Source organism: Triturus cristatus, chromosome 3_2, assembly GCF_964204655.1.
Source record: "Triturus cristatus chromosome 3_2, aTriCri1.1, whole genome shotgun sequence".
NCBI classification, from domain to species: domain Eukaryota; kingdom Metazoa; phylum Chordata; class Amphibia; order Caudata; family Salamandridae; genus Triturus; species Triturus cristatus.
Genome location: NC_140584.1, coordinates 996,972,903 through 996,992,470, shown reverse-complemented (window position 1 = coordinate 996,992,470; position 19,568 = coordinate 996,972,903). Strand labels below are relative to the sequence as shown.

At 46.0% G+C, this 19,568-nt stretch overlaps 1 protein-coding gene across 1 annotated transcript in view; it reads left to right on the top strand.

The window, feature by feature from the left end:
- The first annotated feature begins 369 nt into the window (after positions 1–369).
- The window catches only part of LOC146858973 (N-acyl-aromatic-L-amino acid amidohydrolase (carboxylate-forming)-like), a 174,436-nt gene continuing 155,237 nt past the window's right edge, over positions 370–19,568 (top strand). The window contains exon 1 of the mRNA XM_085649613.1: positions 370–473. The gene's annotated coding sequence lies outside the window, so the exon portion shown is untranslated. The remainder of the gene's footprint in view (positions 474–19,568) is intronic.

Sequence of the window (19,568 nt, the reverse complement as noted above, 5' to 3'; positions counted from 1 at the left end):
AATGTGAATGACACTTCAGCAGACCAGTGGATGGAGAAAGCTGTATGTCTGCATGTATGCATGTATGCATGTTTATATTATGAATATTCTAGAAAGCGTAAAATAGCCACAAAGCTGGCTCTAGCCAGACCTAATAAAAAAGAATGCGGCAGAGGGGCGTGCTACGCTCACAGGGCAGGACTTAAACTGGAGTTCTAAAAAGCAAATCCCCCATATGCGGAATTTCAGTAGTAGTTAAAAGCAGTGTAGGTGACTTGGAAGCATCTCGATGCTTTGTTTGCGGCGGCTGTGTGCCAGACTGGGTCCCAGGGCAGCCAGCAGAGGTTGGTAGAGTTATGCAAAGGGGGCGGTGCTTGCCCTGGTCTCAGCCTCGGTCGAAGGTTAAGCAGGAAAAGACGGTACTGACATTGAGTGAGCAAGGTAGGCTGACTCGGCAGCGTTAAACTGCGGAGGAGCCGGGGCAGGCGAAGCAGGTGAGGGAATAAGAGGTTGGGTGGCGCGTGCGGTGTGAGGCAGAGGCGTTTACACGCTGCGAGCCCTGGAAATAATACGGGAGAGCTTCACAACAGGGTACACTGTGGACGAAATTCCATACCGGGGGAATGTTTTTTGTTTGATTAACGCGCAGCGTGCTTTTTACATGCATCTTAAGTTCTTCGCTAGGGGGCTCTATTGCCAGGCACGCATGTTAGGCGTTCTTCAGGAGTGACATGTTGGTGTTTATTTTCCCTTGATTTTGTTAAATATCCATAGTGTATAATTAATTCAAATTTTTCCAATGTGCGCCCAACTCTGTTTTATCATCTTGGTGGGCGAAGTAGTTTAGTGTTTTGTTATATAGCTGGGCATAGACCCAGAATCTACGCAGTGTCTGGCGCCATCTAGTGTTCTCATTCAAACTCCACTAAGTGAGGATATGGAGTGTGGCTGCTGTGTGTCTAAATGACTGTTCTGGCTGACTTTATAAGTCACTGAAGGGGGTTTGAGACAGCCTCAGTGGTAATGGCACCTGAGGGAGAGCTGTGTTTATCAAGTCTCTCTCCTTTTAAAAAAAATCTGTTTATTGAAGTTTTTTATTTTCCGCACAATACAGTGACATAGCAAGAGACGATACACAGTTGAAAACATGCTGGCATATAATTTTAACATAGTGCAATTCCTGAAATTCCAACAACGGTTGAATCATAGAGATGAGTGTGCCCCAGTAAGCTCGTGCAATATTGTTATTGTATTGCAATTGCGTTTGTATAGCGCTTACTACCCCTGACGAGGCGTCGAAGCGCTTTTTCGGCAAGTAGCACGCTACACTGGCACCCATAGAGGATTAGTGTTGAATTAGTATAGTGAAACATGCAAGTAAATTTTAAGTGGTGGATAGGTTAGTCAGTTATTTGGATTCAGAAGGATAGTAGAAGGATAGAAGAGGAAAAACGTTGATATTTATATAGCGCTTGTTACCCCTGATGGGGTGTTGAAGCACGCTACTCCGGAAACCCATAAACGATTAGTGGTGAATTAAAGGATTAGTGGTGAATTAGTATGGTGAAATATGAAAGTAATTTGAGTGGTGGATATTAGTCAGTTATTTGTAGTGAGAAGTATAGCGGAGGGATAGAAGGGGAAGGAAGGTTTGCATTCATATAGCACCTGTTATCCCGGATGGGTGTTGAAGCGCTTTTCTGGCGAGAGGCATGCTATTTCAGAGCCCATAAAGGATTAGTGTTGAAAAATATGAGAAACACTTGAGCTGAGCTCCAGAATAGGACATACAATCTAAATGTATATACTTGCGCAAGTAATAGAACTTCTATATGGCAACCCCTGCTATAAAGCATAAGAAAGGCGGCGCGTCAGTCGAAACATATCTGTTATAGGAAATAGATTTAGATAAATGTGAAGCTATAAAACCCAATTGAAACATCATAACGATTTCCACAACTCAGCCGCCTGCCCCCATTCCCCCTGTCTGTCATCTCAGACAGTTAGTGTGTGGAATATCCACCACCAACGACCCCAGTGAGATTGTGCGTGAGGGGTGTTGTATATACAGTATGTGCCAGGGCTACTGCCCCTGTCGCAGGTGAGTGATTAGACTGCAAATCAGCTAAAATGGGTCCCAGTAAGTAGCAATGGGGTACTTTCTCAGCCCAAGTGTGTTTACTCTATGCAGGGCTACACTTTTTGTTTGCTCCCAGGTTAGCATTGGATGCTCCCAAGCTGTGACTGGTGGGGGCTTTGGGTATTTCCATCTACGAGAAATAAGATGCTTAGCCACTATAAAAGGCAAGTCTAGGAGGCAGGAGGTAACCCTGTGTTTCTTCCTCCTTCTAAACAATCCCAGGAGACATATTTCTCAATTATGCAGGTCTGTTACCCACTTATGCAGCTCCATGCTTTCAGTGTAGGCAGATATGCTTGAGGTGATGCTGGTCCAATATGTGTGTAAGTGGGGGCAGGGCCAAAGCATGTGTAAGTCAGCATCTTCATCGGAACAGCGTGGGCAAGCTGCATCCTCCCTATGATAACATCAATTGATGTTGGCAGGTGTGAGATAAGCCCTATGTACAATGTAGATAAGCTTGAATCAGGCCGTGTGTGGCACGTGTCGTGGACCTTCCTGTAAGACATCCCATTCCTTCTCAGTGCAAGGACGTGGCAAATCCGCTTCCAGCGGTGACGCAAAGGGGGGAGCTGTGGAGTAGTGTGGGAGAGGGGTGAATCAGCAAACCAACGTAAGATGTATGGGCAGTTCGGTAGTCGCTTCGCCCCAGTGGTGCCCCAGCGTAGCAAGTACTGAATTGTGAAGCAAAAATTAACCAGGAGGTAAGCCATCCTCCTCCATTAGCCTCTCATACATTGCCAATTCCCAATTCCCATAGAGGTCCCCCAGCGTGTGTAAGCCCGCTGCATACCATGATGCCAGCTCAGCTGTTGATGTGGGCCCCACAGGCCTTGTACCCAGCAGTGCCAATCCTGGGGCATAGGGGAACCCATGGTTAGTGATACATAGGCATCTATGAAAACAATGATACGCAATCCCCAGCAATAGTGATTCAGGCACCCGTGTTAGTGTGCAAGGGTGAAATAGATGCAAAATAGCAGACAGGCTCAAGCTAGGGGAGGGCGTGGCTGTGTACAACAGGTGTAAACCTGCCAGCCACTGGGTTGCCCATTGAACTTGGGCAGCAAGGTAGTACTGCTTGAAATGCAGAGTGGCTAACCCCCCTGACAGTGGGTGAGCAGAGTTATGCCAACGCCACCCTACCCCTCGACTTTTTCAAGATGAATTCTCAGACTTGTTGATCAAACGTGCAGAAGAATGCACCAGGGATGTGTATAGGAAGATCAGTAAAGAAATACAGAAGACGGGGCAAGACCACCATTTTTAGCAACGCCACACTCCCTTCAACTGCCAGATGCAACATGTGCCAGAAGGCTCTCTGGTCGCGCAATGATGTTACTGACCGAGCGGCATTAAAAAGATTAGTCAGGGAGCGATAAACCCACACCCCTAGATATCTGAATGTGTGTTGCTGCCAGTCTGTGTCCCACCGAGAACAAAGTATGAATTTAGGACATCAGGGAGAAAGGGGAAGAGGCAAGATTTCATCCAATTAATTTGCAGTCTGGAGATGGTTGCAAAATGGGCCAGAGTTGAAGCAATCGTGTCATGAATGTTGTGCGTGCCGTGTATGTACAGCAGCATATCGTCTGCATATAACAGCATCGTATGTATCCCATCGCCCAGAGGGATATCCCACTGTATCCCCCAGTAGCGCATTGCCAGTGCCAGGAGTTAAATTGCCAGCTAAAACAATAGTGGCAAAAGCGGGCCGCCCTGTCTCATCCCCCTGTGTATGGTAATGACATCCAAAAGATGGGGCCCCATCTTGACCCTAATTAGGGGGTTGACACGTAACAGTTTTAGTAATTGCAGAAAGCAGTGGCCAATACCATAGCGGGATAGCACAGCAAAGAGATACTAACACTTCAAGGAGTCAAAGGCCTTTTTAAGATCAAAGAGCAGGCATTCAGCATCAGGCAACTCATGTCGGGCATAAGTCATGACTCTAAAGAAGAAATGCAAATTCCGGGAGGTGTTGCGAGCAGGAACGAACCTGTTCTGACCCGGGTGAACCAAAGTCGGGACCAGGGGTGCCAGGCAGTCCGCCAGTATTTTCATCTGCACCTTATAATCAGTATTGAGCAGAGCTAGTGGCCTGTAGGAGCCGACTAGTAGGGGATCTTTGTTGGGTTTAGGCAAGGCAATGACTGTTGCCTCTCTGAGAGTCAGAGAGACTGCCAATGGAGAGGGCTTCTTTGTACATTGTCAATAAGTGTGAAGCTAGTTGGGACGCATATGCCTCGTACAGTTCCACCAGTATACTGTCTGGTCCGGAGAACTTGCCAGTGGCCAAAGCTGCAATTGTATCTTTAATTTCCACCAGTGTAATCGGGTCAACCAGTTCTGTTCTCTGGTCCGCGGTAATGCGGGGCAGTGTCAGATTGGCAAAGAAGGGGTCGCAGTCATCCAGTCTTGTGCCTGTAATTAACTGATATATCTGTGTATAGTGTTGTGTAAGCTCTTTGTGGATAGCGTGTTATGTTTAGAGGATAGAACCTGTTTTGGAACGTAGGGCCATTATGGGGCGTTGAGGCTGAGCCTGCCTGGTAAACCAGGCCAAGAGCCATCCAACTCTGTCAGCTGTGGCATGCATGCAAGCCGAATGCACAGCATAGTTAAGGCAGCTCAGTCTTTCTAACAGCTTGACGTGTTCACTCCACGCTTATGCCAACTCCTCGGCAGTTTTGGGATCGTTAGCCATTCGAGTATCCAGTTCTAGGAGGGTATTTTCTAACTTAGTAATGTCTGTGTTAAGTAGTTGCCTCATATTCCCTTGCATGCCTAGACAGTGTCCCGGCAGTGTCACCTTGAAGGCGTCCATTTGATCAATTTAGTGTAGGCATTGCCAGAATTGTGATCAAAGTTGTCCTCAATCGCGGATCCCAGAGAAGCTCGGAATAGGCTGGAAGCGCAAGGTAGGGATGGGAGGTGGGTCGACTTCCCATTACAGTTGAAGGATGTGGCAGTTGTGATTGGAATGGGTAGGGCCCATGTATTCCACCTGCGTGATAAAGGAAAGTAGCGATGGATCCCCAACCAGTCTGTTATTGCTGACATGCACGCTGTGAAATACGGAATAGAAGGAATACACCCTCGTATCCAGATTTCGGGAATGCCACATATCGACCAGCTGCCATTGTTGGAGCCAATCTGTGAGCATTTGTGCATTGGAGGACGCAGTTGAGCGGGTTGGTGGGGAGAGGAGTGATCAAGGGTTGAGTCTACAACACTGCTAAAATGACCCTGATGAACCACAGTGTATCACTCCATCTCAATAAAGTGTTCGAGAGCATGTAGAAGAAGATGGTATGTTCCGAGTTTGGTGCATATATAGAGCGCAAGAGAATGGAGCGGCTGTCTAGGCGGCAGTAGTGGCTGCTACCCCACGGGGTGGGGCAGGTGGGGGGAGAGGAAGATGGGAGAATAAAAACAATACAAAACAAATAACTTGGTACGGTCCGCCGACTCCTCTCGTCCGTCCTCTTCTCCGGCAACAGGAGGCACACAGGCTCCCAGAATCCCCTAGTCAATCACGATGCTGCATGACAGCCGAATTGTGATTAGTCCGAGCGCCTTGGTTCGGAGCTCCAACAGGAGCAGAAAGGCTGTGCATGTTCTTCACCCAATCTGTGCAATACGGCATGCTGGAGAACATGCTAAGACGGGCAGCCAAACTGTAATGCGCACCTAGAAAGTGCCTACCACAACTGTGAACAGCCCAGCCCCGTATTTCCCCAACCAACTGAGCCAGTACGGTAAAATAAAATGATGCGTACATTGTTGCTGCATGAGCGGCCCTCTTCATCCTCCATGTGGCATTTTAGGACTGCCACATGCTCCGCCATCAGGCGCATCGAAGAGTTAAGTTCGTGAGCCTTTGGCTGAAGCTCCGCAATGGTCAGCTCAGCAGTATGCATCTTATCTGCCAGTTTGCAGTGATCCGCATGTAGCAGCATCAGATATGTCATTACCGTGTCTCTTACTTTCCAAGGACGCCCGTGTGGCCTTCAGAGTAGTACCAATTTTGGCCACTGTGTCAGGAACAGCATCCAGTTTGTCGCTTATGACAGTGGGGGAGCGGAACCATCGGTGGGGCCAGTGCTACGCAGTAGCCTGTCCGGCTCAGCAGAGTGCTTTGAAGACGCGCCATGTGTACTCGTTTGTGGGCGTCCAATTGCACTGAGACCCAACTGCTCCAGTTGATGCAACTCCACGCCACCGGCTAGGGTCTGCCTGCCAGTCCCAAGCAAGGGGAGGGACACAGCAGCACGTGCAGCCCCAAGTCTTCAGGTACCCGGTAGCAGTTGTATACAGAAACCAGCCCGTTCTATGCTGTCACAGGTGGTGCAAGTTGTGTGGTGGTCAGCTCTGGGGAAGTTCTGTGCTGCCGTAGTTCTGTGCTGCCAATGTAGCAGTTGACGGCACACTCACTGCAGAGAGGGCCCACTAACTTGCGCCATTCAGGGTCCTTGAGCGCGGTAGCACATGCAGCCCCATTAGTACATAACACGGTAAGCCACATGGACAATCACAGCGGATTGAACAAGGATGCACAGGAGTAGGAGTAGTCACCCATTGGGCCCAGGTCTATGCCAGTTCAGGGGAGATTCCAGCTTCCGTCTTGAGTTGCTCAAAGGTGTACATGTATTGGCAAAGGAGGCTCAGGGCCTCCGGGCGACCGCACACATTGTCCAGTCAGGGGCTCAAGGGGGATCCATAGTTGCACTGCAACAAGATCATCAGCTGAACGGGGGCAAGTAGTCTCCCCAGGGATGCCTCACCCACTCCACCTGTATAACACTTCACAACTTCAGTATGCCCACGTGTAGATTCCGGCTGACCACAGGTGCTGTAGAACGCTGCTTCATCTCACTGCAGGTGGAGCCGGGAGCAGCCAGCAGCAGCGCTCAAAATAGCCCTTATTGCAGCAGCCCTAACTCCAATGGGCACCAGCAACAGGGGAGTACCGCAGGGGGCAGCACAGCCTCTTTAAGGCCGGGGCTTAAGTACAGTAGGTCCCACTCGTGTGGCACCTTCCAGGCAGCCCCAGCTCCGTTAAAGTAGCGCCCATGGGAGCTCACATTCACCACATGCCGGCAAGCACCATTGTCCGTTTCAGTCACTGGGCTGTGTCACACTCATTCAGACACGCTGGGATTGGCAGGCATGCTGCACCCCAGAGCACTGAAGTCTGTAGCCCCTTGAACCCTCACTTGACAGACCAGAGTAGCGGCTCACCATCACATTTTTTGCTGCACTGCACCATCAGACAGAGGGTCCAGACCAGTAGTTGTGCCAAATGGGTCCCAGGCCCATCTCCAGGCCTCTACGATTGAAGACCATAGTGCCTTTTCCGCACCTCTCACAGCGGCGGTTTCTCTTTTTACTGCAGCATAGTGGGCAGGAAACATGGAGCGGGAAGCTTGTGTCTGTGGATGGTGAGCTCCCATTAGGATAAATGCCAGATCATCGTGGTGAAGAGCAGAGCTTGTCTAGAGCACGTCCTCCTGTTTAAGCCACGCTCCATCTAGAAAGTCTCTATAGTATACTGGTAGGCTAGATCAGGTGCTTAACATACCAACTGAAAAGATCTGTGTGTAATCTGCACATCACTTGTTTGAATCCTAACTTCTTCATTTAACATTCTAACCATATATTTGAAGCCCTACAGTCTTTAATTCAAATATAGCTGGATTTGATTGTTGAAGTTTCCTGGCCCTTTAATGTGGAGAGCCTTGTATGTGTGGGTGAGAAGCTTGAACATTACTCTGTTGTGTATTGGTAGCCAATGGAGCTTCCTGAGGTGCAGTATAATGTGTTCCCTTCGAGGGACATTGAGGATGAGTAGAGCAGCAGTATTGTGTGTTGTCTGTAGGCTGCTTGTGAGATGTTTTAGGATTCTGGCATATTCTTGTAGTACAGTCTACTGCTGATGAAGGCTTGGATGACCATCTGCTTGGTGTTCTTTGGGAGCCACTTGAAAATCTTTTTCAGAAATTTCAGAAGCGGGGATGTGGAATTTAATAAAATATCTACTTGTCCATGGTGCAGATTGCTTCATAAACCTACTTGTCCTGTTACAAAATCCACTTGTCCCTTTTGTTATATGTAATGCGGTGGCAAATTATGGCAGCAATCTCATTATATAAGAGCTCTGATTATGCCAGGGCTCATACCATAGTAGGGTTTGAATACGATCCATTCCTTTACATTGCCACGTTTCCACAGATCTGCATACTGGGGCTGAAGGTAGAGGTATGCAGTAGCTCCAGGGTCTGTGCAAACCTACTAACTTGCATGTTTTAAAGGTTTTCACTCTTATCTAATCTTTTCCCATACCAAGAAAGGTTGAAACTTTACTCCTGACAATGGCAGATGTGAAACTTCTTCCAGGGTTGGGAAAAAATTTCTTGGAGGGAAAAATCACTTGTAAACACTCAGATTTTCACGTGAGCAAATCTAGACATGCATATTTGCTCATGCTAAAATGCAGTTGACAAATATTTTCCAGGAGTACTATTTCTTAGCCCACTTCTGTAAACTCTTGTGAATTCACAAAAGTTGGATATCTGCACTTAATGCAAGGACATATACCATGGGTGCACTTTTGAGACTTTCTTTATAATTGGGCCCCTAATTAGGTCTGGCATTAACCATGACCTGTTGTGTAAATTATGTCTCTCTCTATCACTGGCTTCACTGTGAGTGACATCATTCTGCTCTTTCACAAGGAGCATATCGGCACACAACATAGTTTTTTGTTCAGTGCCACGAACTACTGTGGAAATGTGTGCTTTTTGAGACCCAAAAACAGTTATTGCTTTTGCCAATGTTTGTTATAATGGTAAGGACCCAGCAGCTCCCTCACCAATAAGGTTTTACAAAAACCATGCCAAAACAAGTCACACATTAACAAAACCAAAAGGCTGACCACCAATTTAAGACTTGCTGGCTTTGCCAATATTTGTTTATTTTTATGTTTCCAGTAATCTTATTGAAACTGGTTACAATGATTTTCCATTATGAATCTTCTTAGGGTAATACTAGCATGCATCAACACATTTTACTAAATGATGCTGTAAAGAAATGGTACCTAAAGGTTTACAGTAGTTTAGCTAAATGTTTTATTCCTACTTGCATTTTTTTGTGAACAATTTGTTTGAAAGCAAATACTCCTCAATCTTGCTTTCAAGCTTCTGTAAATATTTGCATCCAATCAGAGAGAAGTCTGGGAGCATTATACACAGCATCATATTGCTAAACTTTGAAAACGTGTGTGCACATTTTTATACTGGATACTGGAACCATTGTCAGTAGTGCAGTCCGCGCTTACAACATTTACTTAGAGCACTTACCCTAATAATAAAGGCTTTGCATTAATGAACCATATATACCGGTTTGAACAGCATTAACACATGGACATAAATATTACCTTAACTGCAGACAGTGCCCTGTTCTGATCCATAACGTGTTACTGCAATCTGGCAGCCAAAGGGTTTGTGTTGTAGGGGGTTGGGCCTACTTGTCCCAAGGACAAAATACACATTAAAACTTGTTGCCCTTGACCCCAAACAATATGTCCTGGGCGTCTGGCTATAGAATTCCCCATCCCTGCAGAAGGTTGAATTTGTCTTAGATGATGATTCTGAGGTTTATCGCTTCTTCACTGATGTAACTGTTTTTGTAAATAGGACAGCTAGGTCTGCTGCAGTGAAAATTTGCTTTTGGGTGCTAGTCAATGTAAGGACATGTTAAAATTAAATTTCGACATGTCATACTTTTAATACCATGCACCCTGCCTTGTGGGCTATAAGACATACTTAGGGGTAACTTAATATTATTACAAGGCAGGTTTTGACCTGTCAAAATGGTTTATTTTGACTGGTCGAATTGCAGTGTGTAAACTGCCACAGTCAGGCTTCTATGGTAGAACAGAAACCAAGTTTTACACTGTCACTATAGTGAAAGGCACTGTAGGTGCTGCAGTCCACTAATGACATTTAACTTACAGGCCCTGCATACTAGGGACTTACGGGTCAGTTAAAATGTGCAAGTGGGTGGCTATCACATTTTCTTTCCTTATATCAGCTATCCGCCTGTTAATCTAGGAATCACCTGTGTATCTGCTAGTTGTAGAATGCACCTCACAACACATTTTCCTTCTCCCCCAACACCCACATAAGGGAGTATAGAGGGAACTACCCACTAATAATTGACATGCAGAATGTGTTTTGGTTGCTGTTCCCTGCTGCCCTTAAAGAAGGGTTAATATGAAAAAACGTGTGCATTAAAGTAATTTATGACTATTGTACCTGGATTTTTGTTTCTAATCCTAAAATTGATCAAACAGAAGAAGTATCTTGGCGAAAGCATTTAGGTCTTCGTAACTTGATCACATTTGATGTTATTAGACTTCAGGTGGGCTTAATCTCTTTTGGGGAGATATTCAAAGGCTACTTTTGTTTGACCTTTTTAGGTGTTGCCTAGCGTTGCAGCGTGCATGCGCTGCACGCGTAGCGAGACATATTGGGTTAAAAGTATTTTAGGAGAGGGACTTGTAATCCCGCCCATACTTTCTATTGGGCAATGTCAATATTTATTTAAAACCCTGTGTTCTCATTGCTCTGCAGGGTTTTTGGTTACCGCCCCGTGGCTTTTTTGTACACGCCCTTGGGACACCGAGTCTACGGCGTCTTTCAGTTTTATGGTTGTTCTGTTATCTGAGGAGGCGTGCTAAACTAAGGATCAGGCAGAGTTCACCAAGGCATCTGCTTTCCAGGCCGTCACACGTGTCTTCTCTTTCCCTCCCCTCCCTCCTCCACCCCCACCCCACTCTCTCTGCTGTTCCTCCCCCTCCTCAAGTGCTGTGTGGGGTGCACCGGCAACAGCTTGTTTAAAATCCCGGGACAAGGAGCAGAGACAGCGTTGGCTCCTTTATATGGGAGGAGGTAAGCGGGGAGTAACACAGCTCTCATCGCTCCCACAATGCTTGCAGGACCCCTCCACTGTACACAATCTATCAATGCACTAAAAGCATGAATGGGGTAATGTTACTCCTTTCTACACAGCGGTGGCCTTGAGAATAAAGATGCATACTGGGTGATGGTTTAATGAGTAGGGCGCCTGCCTGCTGAATATACTATACTGTTCCGTCACTAATATAGGCAGTCCGTAAACACTGGAATGCATATATTGCTGACAAGATTGCTCATTGGATTGCGCGCCTGCTGAGGTGCCATTTTACTTCTCTACATAGCAGTGATTCGAGCATACAAATTACTACTTGTTAATAGCTTCTTGAATTTACGGTTTAGCTGCTGATGAGGCTGTTGTAAATCACTGGCTAGTGGCCCCAAATAAGGATGCCTCATTAGGTGATAATAGCTCTATGGGCTGCACGAGGCGCTAGATGTGCATCAGCTTGGGTAATAACGTGCATATTTGTGGAAGCAGGCCTCTTGGTACTATTGATAGGCTAGAAGGTATTTATTGTTACCCAATGCTGTGATACGCATCTTATCACCCTGAGAAGGATGGACGGCGGATGAACCTGCCGGGATTCGAACCTGAGACGGCGAGGTCTAACACATTTTCCGGAAGTGGCTGCATTTAGCCAATGAACTACCAGACCTGGCTACATATGGGGCATTAAGAACGTGATGTCACACACACTCAACGAGAGCACACAATAGCGTAGCTCTGTGGACTGCATGAGCCGCTAGATGTGTATCAGCTCCGGTAATAATGTGCATATTTGTGGAAGCAGGTCTCTTGGCGCTATCAATAGGTTAGAAGGTATTTATTGTTACCCAACGCAGTGGTACTCATCCTATCACCCTCAGAAGGATGGACTGCTGATTAAACCTGCTGGGATTAGAACCTGAGACGGCGAGGTCTAACACATTTTCCGGAAGTAGCTGCATTCAGTCAATGAACTACCAGACCTGGCTACATATGGGGCATTAATAACGTGATGTCACACAGACTTAACGAGAGCGCACAATAGCATAGCTCTGTGGGCTGCACGAGGTGCTAGATGTGCATCAGCTCGGGTAATAACGTTGCCATGTATGATAATTTCAACTTTAGCGGCCCTGCTTAATGACTGGCTGTACTTCAGGAATATGCCCAATACGTCTAAAAACGCTATAATAAGAATATAACTCGTCCTTGCCTACCAAAAATAAAATGAATTTTCTGGGCAAATCACTTAATCCTCCGTGTTTACCAAAAATTACATGAAGATGTCGTTGTTCAGTTTAGCAATACAGAACTGTAAAAAATATAAAAGTTACATCAAAAACAGAAAACTGCTGCAGAGTTAAGATTTTTTTCTGTTCTCAGACTGAGGACGAAAATAGAGAGCCCGATACGGACCTGTCTCGGCTCCTGCTTTTAGGACCAGGCCCATTTAAAGCCCTGCGTGATATGCTGTTTTTAAAGGTGTGTTTTACCTAAAGCGCCACAATGCAGCCTGCATCACAGGGAGGACAGGGGTATTCCGGCAGACTGTGCGGCTGTGCATCGGGGGATTTTTGCCATACATGATAATTTCAACTTTAGCGGCCCTGCTTAATGACTGGATGTACTTCAGGAATATACCCAACCCATTTAAAAATGCTCAAATAAGAGTATAACCGTATCGGCTCCGAGGCCCAAAAGCTTTGTGGGCTGGAGAGCAAAACAAACAGCAACTATAACACAGAATCGCCTTAGCCCGGAGCAGTTAGCACACAAAAACCGTTGGAAAAATAAAACCAGCCAGCTCGTGTCCTGTATGGCAGGGGGCATAAACCCAGGCATGCTTGTGCACAGGGGCTTTCTAAAAACGTGTTGTGGGGCTCATATTCCGGTTTTCAATAAAAGGACCTCCCACCCCAAGTTTGTGGCGTAATGGCTACAGCTGCCAAATTTGGAGCTCAAGAAGCAAGTTTCAGTTTCATAGCCTGTATTTCTGGGCAAATCACTTAATCCTCTGTGCCTTCCAAAAATTAAATGAAGTTTCTGGGCAAATTACTTAATCCTCCGTGCCTACAAAAAATTAAATGAAGATGTCGTTGTTGGTGCTTATGTAAAGCAGTTCCAGTTTAGCAATACAAAACAGCAAATAAAATTAAACTTACATCAGAAATAGTGAACTGCTGCAGAGTTAAGATTTTTTTTCTATTCTCAGACTGAGGACGAAAATAGAGAGCCCGATACAGACCTTTCTCGGCTCCTGCTTTTAACAACTGCCGGTGGTGAGCACCGGCAGGACCCGGCCCACTTAAAGCCGTACGTGATATCATGTTTTTAAGAAGTGTGTTTTACCTAAAGCACCACAATGCAGCCTGCATCACGGGGAGGACAGGGGTATTCCGGCAGACTGTGGGGTGTCATCTCCAGTCTAATGGTGCTTATTTGATAATATATACTGTATACTTTTTAGGAAAAAAAACAATATAAAAAACAATATCATTTACAATGCTAAAAGCTTTAAACAATGTCATTGCGAGACCTATTGCATTGTAAATGCTTGTTCATTTTTTCATGCTGAGCCTAAAATAGTTTCTATTTGGGCCCATAAGGACCTTCTCAATAATGGTACTAGAAAATTGGAAAAAAGAGAATGCAGCCCTGCTAAGTACCACACATCAGGCGTGATACTAACACATTTTTGTGCTGGTGGCCGCATCACCGCACTCAAATGCATTAGTCACACATTTAGAAAGCTCCCTGATACACTGAGGTGCTCCGTCGCCAAATAAAAGCCACCTGCCTGGGCAATTTCTGTGCTATTTACAGTTTAATATTCTGTTACAGAGGCACTCACTCGTTGTCGTGGTGACCACTGCAAGTTTAAGACTTCAGTCAGAAACATTGGTGCTAGGGGTGGGCGGAATTTGCGGAATTAACCTCCGCAAATTATCGCGAGAATGCAGAAAATCTCCGCAAACACGCCGGAAATATCGCGAAGATGCGGAAGTTTTTTTGCCGCCTGTTTGCGGTATTTTTTGCGTGTTCGCGGGTCGCCAACTTACCCATGCGGTCGCTCACGGGCGCGGCCATCTTGTTTTCACTTGTCCCGCCCTCTGGCGTTGTTTACTTCCTGTTCCGGGTCGCGCAATGCATGTTCGCGGTCGATATTTCCTGTTCGCGATCGCTTTTACTTGATCGCGTTGCTTTTTGCTTGCTCAGGGAGAAAATATCGCGCGAACTTGCGCACGTGGTCGCAACGGGCGCGGCCATCTTGATTTCCACTCTATTGCATGGTTCTGGGGCCTGATTTTCAATCCTCCCTAAATCTTTTCAATCCTTTGTTTATAGCCACTTTTTTTGGATCTTTATTACTTATTATTTCTCTAACTATTTTCCTGCCTCTATATTTTTGGTTTTTGTGTACTTTTTTTTTGTTTTTTAGCTACTTTTTCTCTTTGTATTGCCCGCTATTTATTTCCTTTACTCCTTTATTTATTTTACCTTTTCTTTCCCGCCCCGTCCCCAGAACCATGTCCAAGGGCAGGGCTGTTCGCCGGCGCAGCCAGAGCCGCGACCGCCTTCCTTGCGGAAGGCGGCGCCCACAAGGGGTGCATGCACGGGCCTTATTTGGGGAGGCGGAGTTGGCTGCACTAATTTTCTTTGTGCAGCGCCACCTCCCCTCAACCCTGGCAGCAGGTGGCAGGCCTGGGTCCGGGTACGGCCTCCGGGAGCGTCGGCAGCGGTGGGGGAAGGTGCGCCGGGCAGTGTCGCGCATCTCTGGGGTCCGGCGCACCCAGGCACAGCTGACGCACCGGTGGTCCGACATCCTGGACCGTGAGCAGGACCTGCTGGACCTGCTAGGAGTGGAGGTCCCGGGGCTTGGTGAGTACCTATTTAATTATTACAACTTTGTGTCTGTTCTTCTGCTCTATGTTATATATTGCGAATATCTTTTTTTCCTTCCAACCAGCTAGAATGTTGCTGCTTGCAATACATTCCAGGTTAATAACGTTTAAAAGTCTTCTGTGATTATGACACAGGTGCTCTTCTGCGCTACTACTAATCTTACTTGTTTGCAGCTTTGCGTTTGCGCTTGCTTAGCGTGATTCTTTACGAGTTTATTTTAGAGAAATTAAGTTACGTAATGCTACAGTGACTCACGTCCACTCCTTACTTTGTCCTGTCACTAATAGATAGGGGCGGATTGATACATAGGTTTAGGTACTTTGTATGAGCTTCTAATTGGTTAGTGGTATGCGTGATGCCCCCCTCACTCAGTTACGTGACGTGCTGCTAGTACGCCAGTCTTTAGAACCTTTCTAGTTTGTTCAATGAGTGGAGGTAGGCTTTGCAGTTACTTAGCAGTAGCAGATCAGCATCAATCAAACCAAAATTTGGTGTATACAAAAAATGTAGTCATGTTCATGTGTCCTCCATGATTGGATCATACACATTGTTGAGGAATACAGTCGAAATGCATACTTAATGTACAATTGGCATGCCTGGAATAGGTGGGCTAGGTTGGGTGGTACGTTGTACTAATACTTAGGCTTACTTGTAACTTAGTTTTCTGGAATCAGAATGGAAGAATGGATTACTGTTGATAAATAGTAACTTAAGTAGTCGAACTGCGAATCCCCCGATATTACATGTTGACCAGATGAGATCGGTCAATGTAGTTATTGCAATTGTTTACATAAGTGTTTTTTGACCGTTGTTGAAAAATATTGTATTTGCTTAAGTTGACACCATCCATCAATGTTTGTCTCTTTCTTATATCTTTCCTGTTCATCAGCACCCAGGGGCAGACGGGCAGGGACTGGGCAGTCGGCGGGACAGGAACACCACGAGGAGGACACCGCTGAGGGCTCCTCTGCTGGCCCCAGTAAGTCTTCTTGTTTTTAATAATATTTCTTATTCCATAACTTTTACTGCCCTATTTCTCCCGAACTATAGTGTGTTTCCAAATGCTATTTTTTTACTACCAATTATCCTTCGATCTGTACGGTTTCAAAAAGCTTATCCCTGCCTCCGCTATGATGACTGAGTACTACTACATACTATCAGTCTGTCTGTCTGTACTGTAGTAGCTAGTCTTGCCCAGTTGGCCAGTGCCACTCTTTGTGAAAGGTTGTAATATAAAACTCATATTCACCAGTAGCTCATACAATCCGTTGGGTCGTTGTCTTGTACTACTTTTTACTCTTGTTGATGTTTAGGCTTTGAAAATTCACAGCAACAGCCCTACCAGATTTCTTAATATTTTGATATGATACCCTATAGGACATACAACTGTTGTAGGGATCTTGCACATACATTTGCACCAGAAAATAGGATGTTGGTGATGGTAGGTTGGACCTTCCTTGCACACCTCAATCAGAAATTCCGCACCCACCACAATTCCACTGCTTGACTATAGTACTGTCTTGTCATACCTATTAGGTCTCGGAACCCTCCCCCCAAGATAACCAACAAGTAGACAACCCAGAACATTAACACACCCAACCTCTGTCGTGGAAGCAATTCACATGCACACCCTTACTTTAATTTGCTCAATCGTGTAAGTTAGTCCACTCCACACCAAATACCACAAAGTCTATGTAAGTTTAAAATTTTTATTTCGATTTGAGAAGGTCTGTACACTGTTTTCTTAGCAGCACCAACCGGCAAATCAATAACATTAAAACAATATACATTGTTACACTTATACAGTTGGGAATTAAATCATGATAACTGAAGTGGTGGAAGGCAGCACCACCATCCCATAGCAATTTAGTTTATATACATTTATAAATGAAGATGTGAGTGAAGGGACCCCTCACCTCAGAAGAACCTAGTACTGGTAGTTGGTGCATCGTTCAGAAGCTCTGGTTCGTAGAAGCGAATCTTGCGTCTGTAATGCGAAAAAAGAAATGGTGTGCGTTAGTATATTGCAACTTGCAAGCATTTCTCAGCCGTGCCAAAAAGTGTAGCATCTATGGATAAGCAATATGGACTAACAGTAACAGTAGTACACCAGTTCTTCCTAAAAAAGTGGCTTGTTAATGTTTGTTGACCGCCTGTACGCAGCGCGTAGACTAGACAGTAGCAGTGTGAGGCAGGTCATGTGGGCTCAAAGGTGTCTTAAGAAGCTGCAAGGTAAAGGTAACGTCGCATGGCTAGGGCTAATCAAGCAAATGCTACAATGATCATATAACTTAGTGTCTACTCTACTACTACCTGATTTGTACTAGTGATTTATGTTAGTATTAACTCATTTTTCAACCTTGCTACTGATCAATAGGGGGGAGGTGTATATGTTGCCTAATAAATGTGTAATGTTTTCTAGGCGCACTACCGACCACCATTGCTGGGGCCAGCGAAGGCGACGCAGAGGGCGAGGATGCGGCAGTTGCAGATAGCAACGGAGGGGGAGTGGCAGCACCAGTGGCAGGCGGTGGTAAGTTAGATTCATAATCTTTAACTATTGTTGAACTTGACAGCACACTCACTGCAAAGGTGTACTGTATGTATATGTATACTGTAAAGTTGTGAATTAGGGCCCCATTAGGATGGTGGGCGTATTGCCCCCGCCGGGCTGGCTGGAATTCACTGCCGTCACAGCAGGGGCAAACCTCCCGCCATCCCTGTAGAAAATATTCAGACATGTCTAGGCGGAAAAGGGTTCAATATGGCGGTGGTGTCTCTCTCACCACACCGGCAGCCATATAATCTGCATTTTGGAATGCCTTTGCGTGGCGGCATTACCGTCCGCCACGGAAAGGCATGCACACATTGCAGAGTATGCTTGGGGGCCCCCATGGAGGGTACCTACCGATGCTATGGTACCCCCCCGACTTTCAAAGCAAAACGTGACAGGCTCCGTGCGAGGCCCGTCATGTTGTGCTTGGAAAAGCAGCACAACATTTTAGCATTGCTTTCAGCAAAGCCAACCAGAATTTAAATTTAAAATAACAGGGTGCGCCCGCCACTGTGCCGGGCGCATCATCCTAATTAATTGTCCCCACGGGACCCCCACCCTTTTTTAGCAGTCGGATGGCGGGCGGACAAAGTCCGCCCGCTATCCGATGTCGTAAGTAAGTATGAGTTCTTGGGGACGTTTGAAGAGTGAACTAGAAGACTAGAATTCCCTTTAATTGGTATAGGACTAGGAGCCAGAGTATTGAGTAACCAATGGCCTCATCTATCTGATTTCAACTCCACTTTGAAAGTTTTATGGAGAAGAGCACCTGGTGCACTGTTCAACTAAAAAGTGTATGACAGGTGGAAGGAAGAAGGACGGGCGACATTTAAAATGTTATGTACTACTGTGCTTTATTTTATAGTGCTACTCTACCATGCCACTATGTGTGTAAATAATTACCTTGTCCTACTGTTTTATTAAGACTATATTTTACAATTGTCTTGTTTTTTTCTTTTTGATATACAGCTACTCCGAAAATCAACCGGAAGGAGTTGGCCGCCAAGGCACGGCGCCGGAAGCTGGAGGCAATCCAGCATGAATACCGGCGGCTGGTGGTCCTAGCCGAGGAGGAGGAGGAGACTGCAGCAGCAATTCAAGCCTCCTCCAGTGCCCCGGGCCCCAGCCACCGCCCTCCAGCGGTACGGCGCCACCGTCTGGCGGCTGCCCGCCGCCACCGTGCCATCTCCGGTGCCCCCCCCCCCACTGTGGCTGCAACTGCCGCGGCCTTAGACGCCTCGTCGCCCATTTAGAGGACCAGATTCGTGTCCTCCTCCAGTCCCGCCCCACCAGTTAGTCCCTGTCACTGCCCCTTTTTTAATTCCTGTTCGTTCTTCACTCGTTTGGGCGTTCTCTATTTCTATGGACAGTCGTTGGGGTTAGGGAGGTGGGTGGGTTAGCTTTTGTGGGTCTAGTTTATTTGTTAGGGTCAATTAAATATATTTTTCTATGTTACATGCAATGTTGTTAATGTTTTGTAGGTGGGGTAACTGTTTTACATCACACTGTTTCTTTGCTGGTGCATGGCCGCCCATAGCGTGTGTTTGATTTCAATAATTTGCTGACTGTATAAGACACAAACAGATAGATGCGACACACCTCACTCATTGACTGGTCCTACTATGCATTCTTTGGAGTGGTGTTTGAAACTGACATCATTGACAACATGTCCATTATTGATTCTGCCTCCCCCAAACTTCTCTCTTACCGGTGCTTGATGTTTATGTCCAACTGTGGCACAGCACTGGCTGCATGGTGAAGATGGTTTCCTTTTTCATACATGCCATGATTGGGGTGGTGGTGGTAGTATAGTAGTAGTAGTATACACTGGCAGGGTGGCAGCATTTCCAAAAAAAGAAAAGGAGATAGTCAATCGCCTTTGAGAGACTGTTAGAGGAGTAGTTGAATGAAGTACATCACAGAATTTACCGAGCCACAATTATATGCTCAAATATTTGTCAAAAAAACTGAATGCTGGTTATTATGAGGATAGCCTACTAGACAGAGTTACAAACTATAGTTTTG